The 22,451-nt window shown below is 38.8% G+C and overlaps 1 long non-coding RNA gene across 1 annotated transcript in view; it reads left to right on the top strand.

Moving 5' to 3' along the window:
- The window catches only part of LOC142380692 (uncharacterized), a 30,410-nt gene that overhangs the window by 4,463 nt on the left and 3,496 nt on the right, over positions 1–22,451 (top strand). The window contains exons 3-5 of the long non-coding RNA XR_012769862.1: positions 1,638–1,697; positions 1,803–1,864; positions 14,519–14,631. This is a non-coding gene — a long non-coding RNA (uncharacterized LOC142380692). The remainder of the gene's footprint in view (positions 1–1,637; positions 1,698–1,802; positions 1,865–14,518; positions 14,632–22,451) is intronic.

Here is a 22,451-nt window from a genome sequence, read left to right as displayed (position 1 = left end):
GAAATCTAGCATATTTCGAAATATACAAAGCAAGAAATGGTTTGTCCCACTGGAATCCAGAATAACCCCTGTATCAATCAGAACTGCTGGATCACTGCAGCTGATTTCAGTGAATTTGGAATTCAAATAAGCTTGCTGTGTTGTCACTGCGTGCAAACACCATAACCCTTTTAATCTTCTTTTCGTGGAAATTGTTCACATCTCTTCAGAGTGCCTCTGTTTACCTCTCCAATCTACTTATTTGCCACTGCACCTGTTCAAGTTCCTCCCATTGTGTCATTGTCTGTCATTCTTGCCCTTCACCACAGTGCTGAGGATCACAGGAATCACAGACAACACTGTCTTTTTTTTTCCCACCCCTACTTTTATTGTCCTTCAGTTTGGACAAGGGCCGCAGCTAAACGCCTAAATTGTAATTGTAAATTGTAGGCCTGCCCACATGTTAGCTCGCCAGTCACAGCACGCTTAAGAAAGCAGCACTGAGAGACTGATGGGACGAGATCGAACCAGGCAGCCATTAAAATCAGTCATTCAGCCCTTTGGAGGAGACATTCAGCGTTTGTGGTTTGTTCTAGATTTAAAGGGGAACCTCTGTGACCTGCTGGCTTTCACTGGTTTAAAGCCACTCTGCTCCGCTCCCATCAACCCTCCCTCCCCTTCAAGCCTTCTCCTGCATTCACTTATTCTCTCAAAGTTTATCTCCCTCACTCCCCGCCGTTCTGTCTGTTCTTTTTTTGTTTGTTTGTTTTCATTCATACATGATTGAAAAGAAACTTTTCAAAAGTCACTTGGAGGTATTTCGAGTAGTGACTGACTGTTGCATCATCACACGCTAACATCAACTCGAGGTGTTACGAGCAGGTTTGACGATAACCATGGTATCAAACAAAGTTTAATATTGATACTGAGGTGGTAATAAGCATGATGATGGCGAATGTAAGATTTGTTTTCTTGTCTGTTTCCATTTTCTCTTTTATTTTGTGAAAAGGATTTGCAAAAAAAAAGGAAATAAAAACAAAATGAACAAAGTGATTATGCAAACTGACAGCATTCATATTTTTGTTATCATTCTCTCAAAATCTCAATAGTTAATACGATGAAATCTGATTACTTTTGTCCACAACACTAATGTGGGGAAAATCTGATATCTTGACAAGTTGAAGTCATTACATAGAAATTTAATTTAGTCAGCATTAATCTATAGTCACTTTTGCTATGTGGCACAGATGCTATAGTTTTAATGTTCATTTAACATCATTCTCAGGACATTTAACCATTAATCAGATTCCCATTTTTTTCTTCCAGTCATCTATTATCAGGTTTTAAATTTCTACTGCAGCCTGTTGCTGTTAAACCAAAGTTCAGATGAGTGTTTCTTTTGCTTGAATCTGAATATGGAAAAAGGTTGAAATAAAATTCTAATTGAAAATGATTGCAGCACTTATGCAGTATTCTGCATCAGTTTTCCTATCGTCCTGGACGAGCTGCAAACAAAGTTTTTTGGTCTAATGATGACATTTTCCCCACCCTCGTTATCACTGTTTTGTTTTTTTTGATAATTTGCAGCTCAACATATTGAAATATACATCAATAATGGTTGTTTTCTGTTATCTTTTAATCTCTGATCTCATTGGAAGAAGGCAAGCACAGGAGCCTTCCCCTGCATTCAGTCAGTGGAGAGCAGCCATCCTCCCTGGGTGAGTCACCAGTGCATCTTGAGCAGACTACGACAAACTAGCAGTCACATTCAGGGGCAGTTTTGACTTTCCGATCCCCCTGACCTGTGTGTGTTTTGGTTTCAGGAGGAAACCCTGCAAAGCAGAAGGGGCCGTTGTGCAAACTACACATAAACCTACTAAATTAGGTAACCAGTGGACTGCTGTGCCGCCTTGTTGTTATTATCAGTCACACCCTATCTCCTTGCTTCACCCCCCACCCCCATTTCTGTCTGTCAAACCACAGTTGGGGATATTGCCTGCGTGCGTGTGTGTGTGTGTGTGTCACTTCTCCAGCAAATGGTGGATCTCTGCTGTGCTAATCACATTTCTTCTGGCAAGTTGTTAACCCATAGCAGGAGCATGGTAGGTAAGAGGAGACAGAGATGTGGTGGTTAAACTAATACAAGCATGCACATGGAAAATGGAGAAACGAAGAAAAAGAAAAGGGGTAGAGAGCATAATTAGTTAAGTTATGCACTAGTTTCTAATAGAGAGAGTTGTTAAAGGATACCTTGTTCTCTCCGCTCGTGTCTCCGTCTCCACCTTTAAATAATGCAATGTGCGAGATGGTTCTTACATACTGAGGAGGTGTCAGCAGGCAGTAAAGCAGAGTGTCAGCAACGTTACAGCTACCCAAATGACACCATACACATGAGCACACCCACACCTGCACACGCTGCTGTCATCTCTGTTTAGTGTGCAGCTAAAGCCTGCCACACCATGCAGATAATTAGACAGGCTCGTGCCATTAACATATAACATTAAGGCCTACAACATCAAATAAGCGGTAATGCTGCGTATTTCCACACAAACAAAAAGCTGAAACCATTGTGGAAATCTCAAAATAATTTAAAGGCTTTACATTAAAAACTGGGCCAATAAGATAAGATGTGCATTATCTGACAATTACAAAAGATTTACTGTAAAAATACATTTTTCCTCGTGATAAAGCTCTGTGATGTTCATGTATTAGAACAAGGATTATACGTATTTCACCATGGAAAACATACTAAAAGCTCACAGCTTAAAAGAGAGTATTCATGAATATAGCAAACAGGTTTACATCTTAAATACTTTATACTGAATTTATTTTAAAAATAAAATAAAATAGATATATATTTTAATCTAGCTGGATTTGCTATATTTTACTCTTAATTTACAGTGGTAGGCTCTTAATAGTTAAAAGATGATTCGAAGTTTACTACGAACAGGCCAGTGGCCTTGTATACCATGAAATGACGTTCCTCTGAAACTGATTTTTCAGTTTCAATACTGAGACTTTGCATCATATCAGACCAAAGGAATGAGTACAATGTTTTTTAAACCCTGCTTTCTTTAAATTGTTATCTATTTTCAAGATAAATTTCAATCATATGATGACATCTATGATTAGAAACAGTTTTTACTTTTTAGTTTTAACTTTAGGTAAAATTAAAAAAAAAAAAAAAAAAAAGCTCTTTGAAAGTATATCAAGCAAAGACGTTCCACAAATTTCCACAACTGCAAGAATGTTGAACGCAATAACAAAATCATGTAGCAGTGTGAATATTATGTGAGATGAGATGGATCAAAAAAAGCAGAGCCGAAAGAGGAGATTATTCGCTCTATTCAGTAAAACCTATGGTCATTTCATTTTGCGTGGAGACTGCCTGGAATGAAAACATTACCAGCAGCTAAATTTTAATGCCATGTTTTTTTAGTTCCATCTTAACATTGCTTGATGCTGCCAAATGTATTAAAAACAAATTATCTCTGTTCATCATATGTTCCAGCGGGTTCCAGCCATTTATTTATACTGACGTTTCTCACAGACTGCTCGTTGTCTTGGCCAATTCCAGCAGCGTTACATAGAAGCTGCATGGTGCTGCATGTCAACATCCCATTTAGCCACGTTTACCTGAGGTTCTTGTACAGTACAGATTTCCCACACTTCAGAGCCTCTGCAGGCCTCTGCTGTCTTCCTCTCACTTCCAGGAGCAGCTTCTTTTTTTTTTCTTGGTAAAAATAGCCACTATAGACTCTTTTTTTTGTCTGCCTGTCAACACCGGATCTGCTGCTACTTCAGTAATCTCAGTGTCAGTTTAGTATTAGACAAATATCTAATAATAGCCAGCCTGTTAGATAGGTGGTCCTCGCAAGAACTCAGTCACAATAAGCTTTTTCATACTGTCACACTCTGAAGAAGCTTTGAATGCAGAGTTAATGAAATAGTTGCCCATAATGCAATTTCAACTCCAATCAACAAACAATAAACAACATGTTGACATTGTTTTTCATTCTTGCCTGCCTGTTATCAATTCTCCCTGAAGAGATGTTTAACTGTAGTGTAACCTTGAACATTTGGAAACGCAGTATCAGCAAAGTATAATCACATTCACCCTGTGCGCTGTAACAGTCTAATATATGGCGCTGAAATTCTTGTTCTGTGTTTCTGTGATTAGGTTAGGAGTATGAATGCAATGTTTCATCGTCAAAGCTTATTCTAATGTTCTCCAACCAAGGCTTTACTATTTTCTGAATTAGATTAGCTAATGTTTCCTTGTTCCTCGTGTACAAACACTGTAAATAAGTGCAACACCTAAGTAATCACAAAGCTGAGATAGAAGCAAACCAGAGACTAATGTGGTAGAATAGATTATTATATTATTTATACTAAGGGGACATTTCCCTTATCATTTGAAAGGAGAATATCACCCACACGGCTTTGTACCCACAGGCGAGGCGAGGCTGTATTTATACATAATTCATATTTCCATATCATCATGGTGATCATGTGCGATGAGTGTTTGCTCTCACAGCAGGGGAGCTGAATGGTGTGTGTGTGAGATTGTGAGGTGGGCTGCAGGGAGAGTGTGTTAGCGTGTGGGCGCATTCTAGGTATTACTCATGTTGCGGGGACCTAACTTGGCTCGCAGAGTAACATTATGGGGGCAAACAGCAAATATCATAAATCATTCAACTTTACAGTGAAAAAAAAGGTAGTCGGTGCAAGTCTTCGCAACGTCCTCTGTAGTGACAGAAACACCTGTGTGTGTGTGTGTGTGTGTGTGTGTGTGTGTGTGTGTGTGTGTGTGTGTGTGTGTGTGTGTGTGTGTGTGTGTTTGTGCGTGTGTGTGTGTGTTTGTAGGCTGAAAACAGAGAGAAGGGTTTGGGGGAAGGTGTCGTGTGGGAGAGAGAACTCTGAAAGAGAAACAGATGAGAAAGAAGGTGAAAAGTGTGACAGGTGAAAACATTAACTCCATATTTGCTTTAGTTATTCACCTTCTGAAAAGAGTTACATTTTCACACGTTCTTATTAGAGATTTTTTTCGGTCGAAGACAGACAGCCTGTATGAAATGGGGGGAATTGTAAACAGCTTGGGAGTAAATAGCTCATAAGCCAGATTTATTCTTGCAAATGACAAACACCCCAACCCTGATTTCCAGGAAATATAATAACACGCTGCAATCTCCTGCTTTTTTATTATAATAAATGGAATATACTGCTATATTATTTTAAGAATAGTGAGACATGTGACAATGTCTCCAAGAAAACACACCTATTATGAAACACCAACACTTTTAAATTTAGAACGAAGAGAAGACCTTACCTCTGGATATAAATATGTTAAAAAATACCCTGCATGCACAGTGATTAGGTAAAGTTGTTCCCCAGGATTAGTCTTATTCGTACACAAAAACACAGCTCTTAGACAATCCAAAATGTTACTGAGCTATAATGCTAAGAGAAGGCACATTTAGTATATATAGAATATGGTGCAGAACAATTAGAGGTGCACAAAAAATTAGTAAAAAAATTAGTTTCTGAAAATCATCTTTCTCAAACTGACATAATTCCGACTTGATTTTACAGTCCATTTTAGGCAAAAAAAAAAGGCTCCAACCGGCTCATCATTGATATAGCAGCCCATCACAGAGTCGGATCCAGCCTGCTGGGAGCTGGCTCTAAATAGTGTCCATGAGTGATGCAGCAGCATCACACTCCATCTGCTCCATCGGGTGACTTTCTAGTTTCATCTGTCCATAGAATCTTTGAAAATGATTATGAACCACGGGTAAAAGCTAAGGGTTCAAAAAATTCATTTGAAGAGTTTAAAAAGAAAAAGTTTGTTTTTCTGGTGAGATAATTTTTTTTTTAGTCATTTCCACAGTGTTGCTTCTACCTAGAATATATTTCCACTTTTTATGGCTTTGCATTTTACTATTTTGATATTTCTAGAGCTGCCTTATTATGCACACCTTAATATAAGCACACCTTTCCTCTTTCCACGCAAATACGTCTCAGTGCAGAATGATGAAATCCAATAACGTTGTTTTTTATGAGTTAGTTGGGAAATGTGCTTAGAAATAATGATAAGTTTAGGTGGCTCACTATCCTAAATGTTGTGGGCGCAGGGTGTGAGAAGAACTAGAGAGATTTAGAAGTGACGCTTGACTTCCTGTTTTGGTTTCGGGTGATTTCCATCTGCTAGCACATGACCTTTGTTGCACAACAGACACCTACTTACATGTGATTTTCCACCTGACGCTGTAGAAAAATTCTGAAACACACATGATGCAAATGATTGATTTGAATAACTTAAATATGTCCAACTTTTATGCCCAACATACTGAACTGCAGGAAAGGGACCTTATTCATCCTTTTTTTTTTCTGAGAATAGAATTGTTTTGTAATGTGTGATAAAGTTTTTTGTTTGTCAGTTGAAAAGCCTCTTTGGACTTGAGTTTACCAGTTTTGAAGGCAGCAGGGTGAAGTCGGCTGATCCCAATATTTCCTTTAGCCTTTTCCCAAGAAACAGACACTGATGAATAAATGTTTTGAGAAAATCCTACTACTAACAAGATTATATTAAACAACTGCATAGGAAGTGTGTTTTGGTTGTTTTTACCATAATTTAGGAGGCAAGTTTTTCTCAACGTCTCTCATCTTTGTTATCCAGCCCGTCTTCTCTTGACCCTCGGTGAACACGGTTCGATCCAATTGCTCCTCTGAATCTTCTTGAGAAGCTTTACCAACACATCCAAACACACACAGGTGTGCAAACACAAAGACACACACACATCTCTCATAAAGGCTTGATATTTCACTTTCCCAGTGGACAAGACAGACTAGAATTAATTATCCCTGCTTGGGTTGGACACACACATATCACACATCCACAAAGAAGCACATTTCAACACACATTCATCCTTTGTGTGTGTGTGTGTGTGTGTGTGTGTGTGTGTGTGTGTGTGTGTGTGTGTGTGTGTGTGTGTGTGTGTGTGTGTGCAGTGTTTATACTCTGAGAAGAAGTGTGAAGTTGCTCGTGCTTAGTATTCCCTTGGTGTTTCACAGAAAGATATAGCAAAGTGTATGTGCGTGTGTGTGTTTGAGCGAGTGCACAAATGTGAAGGCTGGAATTCAGAATGGTATTGATTAAACACAGCAGGGGGTGAGTGTGTGAGCACTGCAGATAGCTCGCTCACCTGCCACTCTGCAGACACACAGTCATACAAAAACATCAAACTGTCCGCTGGCTTCATTAGAAAGAGCCTGTCTGGCTTTCAGTATGCTAAATGAAATAAATCAAGGAAATTTAATTCAGCTTTGAGGGGATGAAATATCAAATTTGTGTTGAAAATATGTTGGGCAGCCATTTCTTGTTTCCCTGTTGGACAGGTTAACACTGACAAACAATTTATTTTCACTCAGCTGTTACCCAAAAATCTGACCTTGAAGACATTTCTAACTTAAACTCTGTTTCAACTTTGTACTTTAGTGATTACAAGGTCCATGCCCAGCCTGAGGTACACTTATGGTAGGAGTAGAACGAGAGTTAAGTGGAGGTTGCTTGCACCCTAACAATGAAGATGTTGGAGATAACATGTTTCTAACCAAACACCAAGGGGGCACTAACCTGTGACGCAGTTGAATTTGGGTGCAGAATGCAGAGTCAAGGTGTCATGTAATATGTAACCATCATGGGACACTAATGTCCATTTAATGAGCTGACAACATCTGAATGTTTGGTCATAGTGTTCAGTTTTGTGTTAATTCTTATCAACTGATGTGTCAAAATCAACATCTGAAGCGTCTAAATTCATAACTTGTGTTTATTGGTACACAGATTACAGTCACAAACAGTATTATTGTCACAGTTTGAATTATATTGAAATTTTATTTCATCTTGTCATTTGTTGTTCTCTGTAAACAAGAGGGAATATTTAATCACATGTTTTCCCTTATTGTAACTGGGAGTATACATTAGTACATTTAATGCTTGTAAGTTTATACAGCTGCGTGAGAGGCTCATCTCCGAGGGGGAGCTTATATTTATGGTAAATCAGACATGACACAAAAGCAGCTCATGAATTCATGACTAATGAAAATGTAGTAGTTATATGTATGCAAGCGTGAACATAGCAAACTGATTTCTGCTACTCCCCAGTCTGTGTAATACTACTAGGACTACATCATACAAAGGTTGGGTTGGTTTTAGGAATAAGACACCCAAAACAGCCAAAAGTCTAAGTTTTATATATTCTTCTTCCCAGGATCAAGACTTTCTTGCAATCTAATAAAGTGGTCTTGAGCTCCAGGCCTTCGTAGGTTATTTATTTTGGAAATTTGTGGCTTTTTCAAAAATTTCCAGTCAAGGCCTCATACCAGACCTTTTTTTTATTTTTTATTACTATTTGATTTTTTAAGCCTCTTATCACTGACCTACAAATCATTCAAGCATTAAAAAAGGCACCTAACTCAACAGATGAGCCAGTGTTCTGTCTACACGCAACAGACAACTTACTAGAGAATTAATCAAAGATTTTGACACAGTTTATCACAGAAACAGTTTCACGGGCACAGAACAGACATTTTTGCACCAACAAGGTGATTCCAGAAAAGCTATTAAGAAAAAACTTAGCATTTCTTGCCATGGTGTGCAGTGTGTCTTTGTGAAATGAATGGAAACTGGAAGATGGAAGGAGCAGGCCTAAAAAAAACTCCATACAGTAAATAAAGAAAATCTGAAAGTTATGTTCTTAAGAAATTAGATTACAAGAGAGCTTGCCTAAGAGAGTTCAGACTGTGTTGAAAAATGAAAGTGGTCGTGACAATGATAGACTGTCAGACTAGTTAGGACTAGTTTTTGTGATATATACTGTGTTTCAATTACACTTGCACACACTTCCCATTTTCCTGGCAATACATACAAAAATGGTGGGTAACTTTTGCACAGTCCTATGTAAAGGACTAAGAGGTGAAAATGCAGTTTATTCAAGTGCCATGACTTTTAACTGGAAGCCAACAGATGTGTCACTCAGCATACTTAGAATAGAATAGAAAAATACTTTATTCATCCCCCGTGGGGGAAAATTCACTTCAATTCAGAAATGAAAATGAAAAATGAATGTATTAAATGACAGTAGAAAAAACAATAATAAGTCACTTCTGCTCCTGTGCATGTATGCTGGGACACAGGCAGTACTGCACTTAACTGGCCAACTGGAGCTGTGACCACAGCTCAACTCATATTTTTCATGTAACTGCGCTGATTGAGAAAATGCTCTGACTAATAAGGTGCCATCATGGTGTGTCTTTAAAATAGTTATGAATCAACAGCGCTGATACCGAGAATGAAAAGCTTGCCTAAGACCAATCATCTTATAAAGAGGCCAACCAAGGGTGTAGCAATCTCTTTTTAAATAAATGTAATGTAATTTACTTTTTTTTTTCTACCATTATTAACCTGATGTTAACACCTGTAATGACTAAGTGCTTCTCTTGAGGCACTTAACCGGACAATTTTTGTCTCCTTTGCTCTTGTATTTCACACATTCTTTTTCTCTCTCCTGCCCTTTACATTGTGTGGGCCTCCACACATATAATCTTGTCTCACACATTTCTCCTCTACATTAAAACCTTTCCTCTCTTGTCCTTCCAAGTACTCATGCAAGGAGGGCATAAAAAGATGGCAAGATGAACTTCTTGGTCTAATCTCTTTTTGACCCTCTTCCCTGTCCTTAATTTTCAGCCCAGTCTCACAAGAAAAACGTGGTTCATTTGTCTACATGTCCAAAATGTTGTACTTTCACAATAAATAAGCATGTGTTTTTTTTATGCCTAATCCTAACCACAACTAATAAATAAGTTAAAAAAAAACATTGGAAAATGTTGGGGCTTTGTGGGATGGAACTCAAACTTGGTAATGAGTGACAATCAATGGTGTAACACCACCATCCACCCCATTTTGGGACACTTTCATAAATGTAAGCATGTAACAGTTTGCTAAGAAAAATCTAGACACGTAACATTTTTGGAGCCTTGAAAATGTAATGGCAACTTTTAAGTCCTTATTGTGAAACGGCTACACTTTGTGGTGTGGACATCACATCCTGGAGTGAGACTGTGTTGTTATTTCCATTCATGATTCCTGAACATTTCTCAGCAGGGATTTTTCATTTTTTGAACCATTGGAATTACTTCCCTCACTCTCCACACCAATTTCTCTCCATTTTATTTGTGATGCATGAGGCATATGATACTGGCTACACATGGTTTTACACGTAGTTAAAGGTGGAGAGGGTTGAATTTACAAATTTTCCATTCATCCTGTGGACTATTTCAGGAGCATAGGAAATATATTTGTATAACTCTTTAATTCTAAGGAGTCAACTCTTTACCAGCTTTTAGATATCTAAATGTATTACGTTGCGAGTGCGACACAACCTAGTCTGCAGGCTTAGCAAGACTGATGTCTGGTTCAGTCACAGTGGCCTTCAATGGACAGTTTTCAGAGGGAATGCACTTTGGCTATGATTATCTGCTATTATTCTGCTCATAATAATGCTGTTGCTTATTTCGACACAAATGCACTCATGTTTACAGAGACTCTTCTTGAGCTGCACACAGAAAATTGCAGAAGCCCATTTCCTGAAATTTTGACTCGGGCTCTCCATAAATATCACAACGACAATTCAGTAGCATTTATGGGAAAAGGCCATATGTGGCCATATGAGGCACATTAGTGTTGTTGTTCATTATATCTCTGACTGTCTCTCCGTCCTTACAGATCTGTCTTTCCTATTCTTCCCTCATCCCTCTCATTGCCTCTTTTCCTCCTGCTCTCTCTTTCCACACCACTAGCTTTTAATCACTGCTGTAATTGGCAACTCCCTGCTGTGCTTGTGCTCACATACCCACACACATATACACATGCTCTGTCTTGCTGCTGCAAATCCCTCTGGCAATGTATGTGTGAGCATGTGTGTGTGTTTGGGGAGGGCAGGAGGAAGAGATATGGAGAGATAAGGATAATGAAAGAAGGAGAGTTTCAGAACTGCAGGCCAACTCCACAATCTGTCTGCTATGAAGCACTGTGTGGAAGTGAAGCAGTGCAGCCAAACTGTAATTATCCAGGAGAAAAAAGGCCCCATTTGAGATTCATTACAGAACACAACATTATGTTGGAGTTACCGGAAAAGCTAATGCAACCCTGACTTAGTCAAATTAATAAATACCAACTCTAAAAGAATACCACATTATATATATATAATGAACAGTTGATTGCAAGAAATCATGATGACAACAATCTAGCAATCTGAGCCCAGGCTCAGTTCCAGTCTGTTTATCTCGGGCATTTGTATCTCAACGATTTGATTGAGTAAAATGCTCAACCAGCTGTTTCTTTACTGGAGCATATTAGAATTGGTATTTTGCTCTGTACACCTGAACATGTATGGACAATAACTTGATCTTGCTTCAGACACATTTTGCAATACAATCAGGCAATCTCTTGAAATTAATACAAATCACTGGTATGAGAGCTGATTTGTTTCTCATGGTTTGTATAATCATCTCAATAAAACATTTTTGAATCAGGATTTTTCTGGCCCAAAAGTAGCATGTGGTGTAAGGTAGTATTAGGGTGGTTGGCCCACTTACTCTGCAACACTCTGCAACACTTGCCTCAGCTTAGCTAGCACAGTATTGATTGTTTTTTTCCAGTGATAACAAAATTTAGTCCATACTTATTAAGGTCACTTTTAAATCTTTGACTGTTTGAGACCTCTCGGATACACACTACGGACTGAAACAGTCTGAAATTAATTACGACTATGAGAGCTAACAGAGCTCCCCCAGTTTTAACCTTTTGGATGCATTCTTCATATCAGCACCACGATGTATACTGATTGCTCATGCTGTTTTCACAGCTCCCTGTTTGTACAAAATCTGTTACACTATTTATAAAGTGAGTTTCTCAGCTACTAAGGCCGTGCACATCTGAAGTCATATATGTGTAACAGCTTTAATAAAAGTTAAAGATCACTGAGGAGATGGTGTAATGACAAACTGATGTAACTTTTTTAATTAAATGTTATCATGAATTTACAAATCCCATTTCCAGAAAAGTTGAAAATGTTTTCTAAACTGCAAAAAAAACTAAATTTATTGATTTGTTTGAACCTTTATTCAACAAAACACAAGCACAGAGGAAATTATTTTAACGTGTTGACCTACTTTACCTACATTAACAAAAATGTAAAACAGATCTGGAAATTGAAGCCCTGAAAATATCAAAAAATATTTAAAAATGTCAAATAAAGCTGCATTAAAGAGAAGATAGAGGAGTTTATATGATAAAAGTTTTACAGCGTTTAAAGGATTCTACAATCAGCAGATTATTGGTGACAGGTGAGGGTGTCAGGATTGGGTATAAAAGGTCAATGGCTTCATCTTTGCAAGTAAAGATTGGTCTGGCTCATCATCTTGTGCCAAACTCTGTGCAAGAATGATCACTGAGTTCATCTATCTATCCATTTTCTTAATGCACTTCATCCTGTTCTGGGTCACTCTGGGCTGGAGTCTGGCCCAGCTGTCGCAGGGCAAGATGCGGGTTAACACCCTGGACAGGTCACCAGTCTATAACAGGGATAACACAGGAACAAATGAGTCACACATACACACAAAACATGCATGCTCCAGCTCAAGTAAATCAGAGTACCCAGAAAACTCCCATGTAGGAACATGCAAAAATGCAGAGAGGTTTGGTCTTTCAACATTTCCAGCTGACAACGCTGCGCGAAGATTCAGGAGGTCTGGGGGAATCACAGTGCATGATGGCCAATAATGAAAACCTGTTGGATTTGCATGACTTTCGAGCCCAGAAGTGACACTGCATGAGCAACCTTCATACCACCATGATCAATATAGCCACATGAACTCCGGAGTACTTTGGAAAATATTGCCATATATCATTTTTGAGAAGAGACACCACTGGACACAAACTTATCTGAGATGGACAGAAAGACATTGGGCACATGTTCTGTGGTCAGATGAGTCCATCCGTTTCAGCTACTTTTGAGAAGAAGGGGTGTTTGGTTCTACACACCAAAGAAGAGAAAGACCAAGCAGGCTGTAATAAACGAAAGGTGACAATATTTGGGTCCATCAGTGTCCATGGCAATGATGTGTGAAGGTACCATTTATACAGGGGTGTACAATGGAAGAAGAGAATCCAACTATGACAAGAGCAGACTGTTCAGCAACTGAAATCTTGCATTCAGCAAGAATGGACACAGATTCCTTTGAAAAACTCCAACAATTAGAATCTGCAAATCTCAATTTATTCCAAAGTTCAATCACAAGGAAGGGTGATGTAACACATTGGTAAACATGGCTCCATTGCGGCTTCTTTTCATTGTGTTGCCGGCATCAAACTGTAGATTTGTTTATATTTCTTGCGCTGTCAACTTAAATCTACATGGTCAGTGAAGACAATAAAAATCCTTTCCATACTTTTCTCTGTTTTAAAAATTAACAAATGACTGATTTAAGTTTTTGTCACTTTTAAGAAAATTTTCTGACTGTTTCTGACCTAAAAAAAAAAGGTCTGTAAATGGCCCCTTGACAACCATACTTATTGTTCAGGAATGAACCTGCACAGCCGCAAAGAACCCTCTTTAGATTTTCACTTCACATCAGGGTCGATACATTCGTAGCTGCAAAATCCTAAAGAAAGTATTTTGAGAACAATTCTTCACTTAAATTATGTCGTAGAGGCCTCAATTAGTTGTGTTGGGTTGGAATGATGTTCATATTTCCAGCACTGACTGCACACATCGTTGCTGGTAGATTTATGTGAATTAACCCTTTATGGCCTAAATACAAGCAGTGTGGGTCAAAAACATAACACCACATACACTTTGACAACTTTCATTCAGAAAACGTAGCAGGGAGAATGTGCTGGAGAGTGTCGGGGTATGCTGAGGCTTACTTGACCAGTGGTCGCCCACCAAATCCCACAGTGTGAGAACCACATGACAATGGCTGTGCTAAACCCAATGCTTAAGAATCCCAGCTTTATGGTTATCATGCCACATTGGCTGTAGAAAGGAAAGTTTCATGGTTGTGTGTGTGTTTGTATCTTTTATGTTGGTCACCCCACCATGTCTAATGGCCCCTTGCTGCGTGCAGCGTCCTATGTTGAGCTGCTCCCTGCTGTCACACTCACACACACAAACAAATGCATAGGCACAGTGGGGGAGATTTTGGGGTGTCCCTTACCCTAATACCCTCCACAATACACCACCACTGCATCTGTTGCTCCACTTCTCAAAGTTGAAAGGTGGTCACTGAAGTGCCACCATGTCTCTGCTCTCTGTTTGGTAGATTTCGTCCTCTTTCTGCATTACATCTCCCCCAGCTCTCCCTCCTTTCCGTTACTTTTTCGTTTTCATCACACTCCAAAGATGGGCTATTATTTTTGCCATTTCTCCCTGTGATTGTTTCGTTTCGTTTTTTTTGTTTTTTTTACCCTTAGATGAAGGACTGGATTCTTCAGGCCAGCTGCTGCTTGTGAGAGATAGATGGACGAACTTGGCCCTCTGTAGGCCTTCATTATGCAGACAGCTAGCAACTGCCTCAAATGCACAGGTGAGCATTCGCACTGAACAAACTTAGAACTCTGTTGTGATTTGTGTCACCATGGATACAGTATCAACTGATAAAGGTGTTTGGCTTATGTGTCTTCTCCATGTTAAATACATGCAGGATGGAAGAAAGTTACTTAATCATGAAACAGGTTGTTAGTGTTGTGAGTTAAGAAGACAAACTAATAAACGAAATCATGGTGTCCAAATCCAGTCAAATTATGCTTCAAAATGCATCCATAGTATCATTTCTACTCGTGTGCTGAGTGTGTTATATGTGTATGTGCTAACTTGTGTGTGAAAGCAGGTTGTTTCCCAACAAAGACGCCGGCGTTTGTCTATCTAGGCATTAAGCAGACAGTAGAGAAGAAAAGGGCTGTCATTAAAATTCTAGCACTGCAGTTTTATTTACATCCTGCGTTGTGGAATAGTCTGAAGAGTGGAGAGGAGAGGAGAGGAGAGGAGAGGGGGATGGGTGAGGTACAGACAGAGAGAAGAGAAAGGAAAGAAGAGCGAACAGTGAGATGCTGATAATTCGGTTTACCACAGCCAGACCCAGCCCATCCCCAATGAGCTGCTTAAACACACAAAAAACACACGCAAGTATATCAACTGAAAGCATGAGGAAGGCATACATGTGGTGAAATAGGTTCATCTAATGCTAATAGGGACAAAGTTGCTGTACACTCGCACACACAATTAACTTGAAGCAGTTGTTCTCAATCAGTTTAGTTTTTGTTCTTTTTTCTTAAATATGTGAAACAGTACGCACATTTACTTCAACCCGCAAAGTGTGAAACGCACTCAAACACACGCAGACTAAATCTGAGCCACAGAGAAGCCAGTTACGTCAGTATATTTTCACACTGCGGTAGTGTCTCTTTGTCTGCTTGTCGGGCAGCCAGCTGTAAGATGGAGGGCGAGAAATATGCTTTTAGCGGACGATTTCGTGAGACATAATACACGGTTTTCTCGTTTTTGTTTCAACGCAGCATTGTTCTGGTATTGAGTTGTGTCACGATGATTAGTTTGTTGTTTCATCTTTTACAGTGTGTGCACGACTGAGTATTTGGACAGACAAGCGGTTGTGTATGGGTGTGCACAGCGCACAGTTTGATGATTACAAGACCTAGTTATGCGCTTCAAAAGAAGCTTAGCCGGAAAAGGCAGAGTTTCGTGTTAGCATTCACGTGAAGATCCTAACAGGAACCTGGTGTGCGTTAACAATGTTTGTGAGGGGGATGGTAACCTATTTGTCCACCTGTCCACAGCATCAGCTGTTTGTGTTGCCACAGACAAACAAACACACAAACAGAGGAGCAGAAGTAATTTGTTCATGTTGAATCCTGTCCTCATTGTAGAGTTTGCCACAGGGAGAAAACACACACACATACGTATGGAGTTGCTCAAATCAGAAATCGGTTTTGCCTAAATATGCCTCGATACCATGTTATCTCACATGCCTCCTTTTGTTAAGTGTGTAATATCGAGTTTTATGACAGTATTTTATTTAAGTCTTTTCCAACCAAATTAGCTAGCTAAGCACGTTTTTGTATGTACAAGGATTTGTGCCCCCCCCCCGCCGAGCTACTTCACTTTACGTGAGCATATAAGAGACAATGAAGCATGGTTATTCATTCAAGTCAGTTGTGTTCTGTTCTTCTGTTATTGCCACGCCTCACACTGAAAGCATCATCGACTTGTCCCACCCGAACAAACCTACATGAACGTCACTGTTGGGTACAGATTTATCCACAATTTATCCAGAGAGCAAAGCATCAGTATGTACGAGAGAGGGGCACAAAATAGCCCAGAAATGATTTCTAAAAAAGCCCCAGAAATTTTTATCAGCTCAGAGAAAGACACTGAGCAGTCGAGAATGATGGAGGGCCTCTGTGAGATAGTTCACTGTTGTCTGATAAACAAAAACAGATGAATTCACGATTTGATTGCCGCTTGATTTTTACTCTTTGCAGTGGGAGTTGTCTTTTAGAAACAACCCTAAAACACACGCACACACACCGTGGACTAGATTGATAGGATTAGAGACTGGTGCTATAGTCAATCTCTCTGTCTTTCTTTTCTCTCGCCCGTCTGCCAAAGCCTTGATTATTCACGAGGTTAGCTCCTGATTGTGATAGCACAGGTTCATTGTCACTCCACCTCTTCTTATGCATCACGGTCGATTGTGTGTGAAATAATCTCATCGTTTATTTATTCATTTATACGTAAATCATATCTATCTATCTATCTATCTATCTATCTATCTATCTATCTATCTATCTATCTATCTATCTATCTATCTATCTATCTATCTATTTTATATTTGAATATATCTTATCAATGCCTTGCATTTGAGGATGATGTCAGCTGTTGATTATATCAATAAGAATGCATCCAGGCTGCAGACAGGCAGATTTCGCAGAATACTGATGAAACTCTAAATGTGCTTGTGTGAGGATATCAGTGCTGCAGCGGAAGGCTTGAAAAGGTAGCCGTCGGTCAGCCCTCTGCTGTAACAGTGCAGCCGATGTTATAAAACCTCCACCAGCAGCTCGTGTAACGAAAAAAAATATTCGAAAAACCAGCATACGCGCACTGACTTCTGTTTAAAATACCAGAAAGAAAATTTTAGGCCTTTGATGATTCCCTCAAAAAAGGGCAAATACGTCCTTCTTAGGGTAATTGTCTTGATATTTTCCTCACTGATATTTCGCTAATGACTGAAGCTTTATTTATTTACTACTCATTCGTTGTCATGCTATCGAGTGTTAGTTTTTCTCTCTGTCTGAGGGACAATGTCCCCATTCTGAGGAGAATGCGAGTGCAGTGTTGACACATGTTAGTGCTGGCTGATTAGTCGACACATAAAGGAACACGCAGCCCCTCCATCACTATTCAGCCATTTTGTCTCCCTGTCTGTGCATACTGGTGGAGTGGATGTTTGTGCGTGTGAGAGAGGCTTTTGTTAAGGTAATGCTTCGGTGGGAGAATGGACGAGGGAGAAGACACCATGAAAAATTGCCCAGACTACAGCCAAGTCCCATGAAACCAAGGATGCTTTTTTCCCCCTTAATCTCGGCAGATCAGAGCCACACCGTTTCAGCCTTTTCTTTTACCCCGAAAGGCCCAATTTTATATTTGCTGGGAAACACATAAAAATTAGATATATTTAACAAGAAATTGGGACAAAGGTGTTGTGTAAGGTGGTGTGTCAGATCAGTGGTTCTGTGTCTTTTGTGTCTTAAGTGGATTAACAGAGCGGTCAGTGGGACAGACCGTCACAGTGGCAGCCATAACCATTGTTTACAAGCCTGTGTTGCCTCTGTCACTTCACATTTTCGTACGATGTAGATTTGTTTCCCCCAGATTTTCTCACAACAGCAGGGAGGAGTTTGTGCAGATTCGTTGTGTAATCTTTTTGGAAAAAAGAATGAAAGTTGGTGCTGTCACATCTCATCAATTTCTAGACTTTTTCTTTTAAACATTTAAAGCTCTGTCAATGTTGCTTCACTTGGTCAGGTGGGAATCTATATATTATATTGTAATTTACCTTTATCAAACGGTTTTTATGATGAACAACACCATTTCATTATTCAAATGCTCATTGAGGGCTCTGAAGCTCATGTAGCAGAAGAAAAAGAAATGCAATTTGCTGGACTTTTATGAAAAGGAATAATTTCAGATTAATACATTTTTCAATCATTTTCAAAATCTTCTTATTTCTAATGTTAAAAAAACCATTTCAAGTGTTATAATCTTCCGAATAATCAAAACTCAAAAAAATTGAAGCTTCATAATCTTTATTTTTGTCTGGTAGAATCTGCCGTTTAGCCGTTTGTGTCAGCTTAACGTAAAAACGTGCAAATATGTCCCGTCTTTGACAGTGTAATATTAAAAGTCAAATAAAAAGAGCAGCGTGATTTCAATAAATGTTAAATAAACCTAAAAAAATAAATTACAATACTGTTTTCTCACATTATGAACCCATTTATTTCACCATTAGACCATCATGCCACCGCTATACATGAACTTTATTATACCGTAACTGTATATATATGTATCTGAATTATTACTATTATCATTCCTATTTGGCTATTACAGTTGAGAGTATTTTTGTGTATTTCTTAGATAATGTAAACTATGTGTTTGATGGATTAGTATATTTAATTGCCTCTTTTTGAAAATATTTTTTTCTCTTATTCTTTTCACGGAAAGGGTAAAAACAATGTATGCAATGAATTATTTTACTCTGTTTGAACAGCATAGCTCCCCCTCTGGCTTTCAGGTGGCTCAACATCTTTCATGCTCCTCATCTGATGGATTCGGTTTGTTGTTTTGACAGTTAAGTGAGTGTTTAAGTCAGATTCACTGTACAGAAAGAGAGTTTTGTCTCAGCTCCACAGCATGAAATTAGCATAAAATAAAACATGTAATAATATTTAAGAGCATTAGAAATCCACATGGTGAATTGATTTGAATTACTCCGTTCACAAAATGAAATTAATACAATGAGAATCCATCTGAAACATCTGTTAGTTTCTCCTCCTGCACATTTTTATTCATATCAGAAACCTATAGACAGAATTGAATTAATGACTGACAAGGACTAACGTACAAAAAAAAAAGTAAATATACACTGGAGCTTTTCATTAGTTTTCTTAAAGCGATCAAAATGGTGAATTCAAGTGAAAACCTTTCATATCTGTTATCATACTACATATTTCTCATCTCTACAGATAATAACTACTTGCATCTTTCAGATTTTCTTATCACTCTCTCCTAATGTCTTATCTCTGCAGTTAATATGTATATCTATATGTATACACTTAACCTTGCCTATGATAGAATCTAATGATAAGATTTCAATAATCTTTTAAGTGCTGTGAATAAGATGTTGGTGTGATTATACCTTCAAGGACTCAAAGTCATATCGAGTCAAAAAGCGTCTTTTTTTTTTTTTCACACTTCACCTCTTTTTTTCAGTTTTTTTCTGCACTGTGAATGATTTCAGTAGACATGTGACAAGCACAAGGTTTCCTGTTTTTTCTTATAGTGTGTGTGTGTTATAGAGATTTTTAGCAGTTTTTTTTTTTCTTTTTGTATTTTTTTCCAATAATGTTTTACTGTTTTTCTGCCACAGTGCCACGATAATCAAAGCAAAGGTTTAAAGGAGTCACTATCATTGTTTCCTTTTGTACAACTTTGTGTTCACGCTCATTACGTTTTTATCATGAGTTAAAATTTAAGACGTATTTCAGTAAGACAAAAGATAAACCGTTCAACTTTATTTGGTACATTTGGTAACAATAGTGATAAAAAAAATAAATAAAATTCTGCAGGGATTTTGAATGACTTAGTAAGAATTAGTGCATTGCATGAGGGAGCACACAGTCAGTGATAGCTTTTTGATGACTGTGACCTATTAACATTTTAAAATTGTGAATCCTACTTACCATTAACTCACTCACCTTCTACTTGACCATCCAGTCCTGTTAGCTTGCGCTGAGGCCTGTGCTGAAGTCTGCAAATCATCTCCAACTGTCTGTGTAAATGGAAATATGTAGTCGTCAAAATGTGTGCGTGTGTATGTTTGCTTTGCACCGTTTTTAAAGTGAGATTTTGCATCCACAATACTCTCTGTTGTCGATTTTTCACCCTTTCTTTTTCTGTCTGGATCACAGATTCTCCCTATCACGAACACACACTCTCTCTCACACAAACACACACAGACCTACGGAGGATCAGTCATGCTGGAAGTTGTTGAGGTGCCAGTTTGACATTGTTGTCTATAAGCTGCTTTGGAGCAAAAGGAAATATTCTGAGGACAATTCCAAATGGTTCGTACCAGTGGAGGCTTTCTCGCTGCTCCAATAGCTCCTTGTCGGTGAATCATTGAGGGGGAGGGTGGCAATTCACCCCAGTTCATTCTCAGTAGAACCCATTCCAAATGTGAATAGAAACAGCAATTGATTTGCTAATGATAGAGTCCACAGTCTTTATAAAATGGATAAAACAAGCTTGTCCTTGTCGGTATTGAAATGTTTGGGAGGCTTCCTAAATTGATTAACTGAAGGTGAACTGGAGACAGCCGTGCAGGATGTTGTTTTATACTGTGAAGAGATGATTTGATATAAATGTGTTACAGCTGTTTATGTCAGCTATATTGCTTGAATTTTCCTCAGAATAACCAAATTATAGTTATCGAATTATCGTGTGACAAAATGAGGGGAAATATTTGCTCACTCGTGATTTATTAAATTAATTTGAACATATTCGATGCTCTCAATTATACAATCCCCTCAGCTCGCCGAGGACTCCTGGTTCATCACTGTCACTTCCTCATACGCAGTTTTTTACTTGCAGTCTTTTACATGATTCACTTTTGCAAATTTGACGAAGATGAATATGTTGTCTGCACACGTGTTTCAGTATTTCGATACATTTTAGTTTGACATTGTGTTATCAAATGAAAATGTTCGAATAATGTTAATCAGAGATTGCCTTCTTCAATGCAATAGACAACTCAGTTAATGGCTTTTGCAAATTTTCATTTTTTGAATTTCCTTCGGAGGGTAGCAGTGCTCACTGGCATCAGAAGTTATGTTAGATACAAAAGTAAACCACAGCTTGACAAAAAAAAATCACAGCATCTCCCTCACTATCTCCCATCAAACTAACATTTACACTCTCTCTGGGCTTGTTGAAATAATTTCTTAGTTCATAATGATATGAGAATAATGATGATAGTCATTATCCCCCGCTGTGAATGTGACACAAATGGCATATAAATCCAGATGTGATAGGCTCTAATATGCAGCTGCTGATAATAATCCAGCTGATAAATGACGTTGAGGAGCTTTAAAGCTCTTAGCTCCAGTTTAGCTCTCCATGAGGAGTTTCATTTTAACATGACATCATGGGTTATAATGAAATAGGGGGCACCCTGGTAGTTTAGTGCATCAAGCGGTGTTGGCTGACCTCTCTCTGTGTGTGTGGCCCGTTTTTCAGAGACGTTCCATGGAAATTATGTGTATTAGCAGAAACGTACTGTAGCTGCAAAACTGAGCAGTGAACACAATCCCTGGCCCTCATTGCACGTAGGCTTGCTGTGCCAGTAAGTGTTCTGTAGAGGTGTGATGGATAAAGAGCAAGACATCCCAGCATGGTTTTACAGGAACATCTCAGTGCTAGTACATCACACAGCTGTGAATAGCTGTCACTGGGTTTCAGCTGTCTCGGTCTCTCAGACCCTAAATTTCCTCTTGCAGAAATCAGTGTGAGTGTTGCCTCTCTGTGCAGGATGAATGCAGGATTGAGGACCTTTACCATGGCAACCACTAATGCAGTATAGATGCAGGGACTGAGTCTCGGCTGCCGTTGTAACAACACAGGACTCACGGAAGGCAGGTGAAATGTCATCCGGGTTGTTTAAATGAGTGCCTTTGATGTTGAGAGCGGTGAACTCTAAATCCCACTCGGCTATGCTGTGGAAATCAGGTTATTGTTTCCTGTATTAGTTCAGCACCACAGTATTCTCTCCATTCAGGTTCCATTCAGTGGCTTGCAGCCAACAAAAGAGTCTCTCCTCAACATGGCTTCCTGCACTGCAATACAGCCCCACTTCATTTTTATGTCAGCCTCTCCTTCACATTGTTTCCTATATCGGCTTATACTGCCCAATCCTAATAATCCTCCTGTAGTCTGGATCGAGCAGCTTCCTCTTACTTTCTTCAAAGATTTGATTCTTGTATCCTCCCATACTTCCACTTTACACTCTGGATTACATTTCTTTTTCCTTTTTGCACACAGAGAGTAGAAGTT

Source organism: Odontesthes bonariensis, chromosome 5 (genome assembly GCF_027942865.1).
Source record: "Odontesthes bonariensis isolate fOdoBon6 chromosome 5, fOdoBon6.hap1, whole genome shotgun sequence".
In the NCBI taxonomy this organism is placed as follows: Eukaryota; Metazoa; Chordata; class Actinopteri; order Atheriniformes; family Atherinopsidae; genus Odontesthes; species Odontesthes bonariensis.
This window is presented reverse-complemented; position numbering and strand designations above follow the sequence as displayed.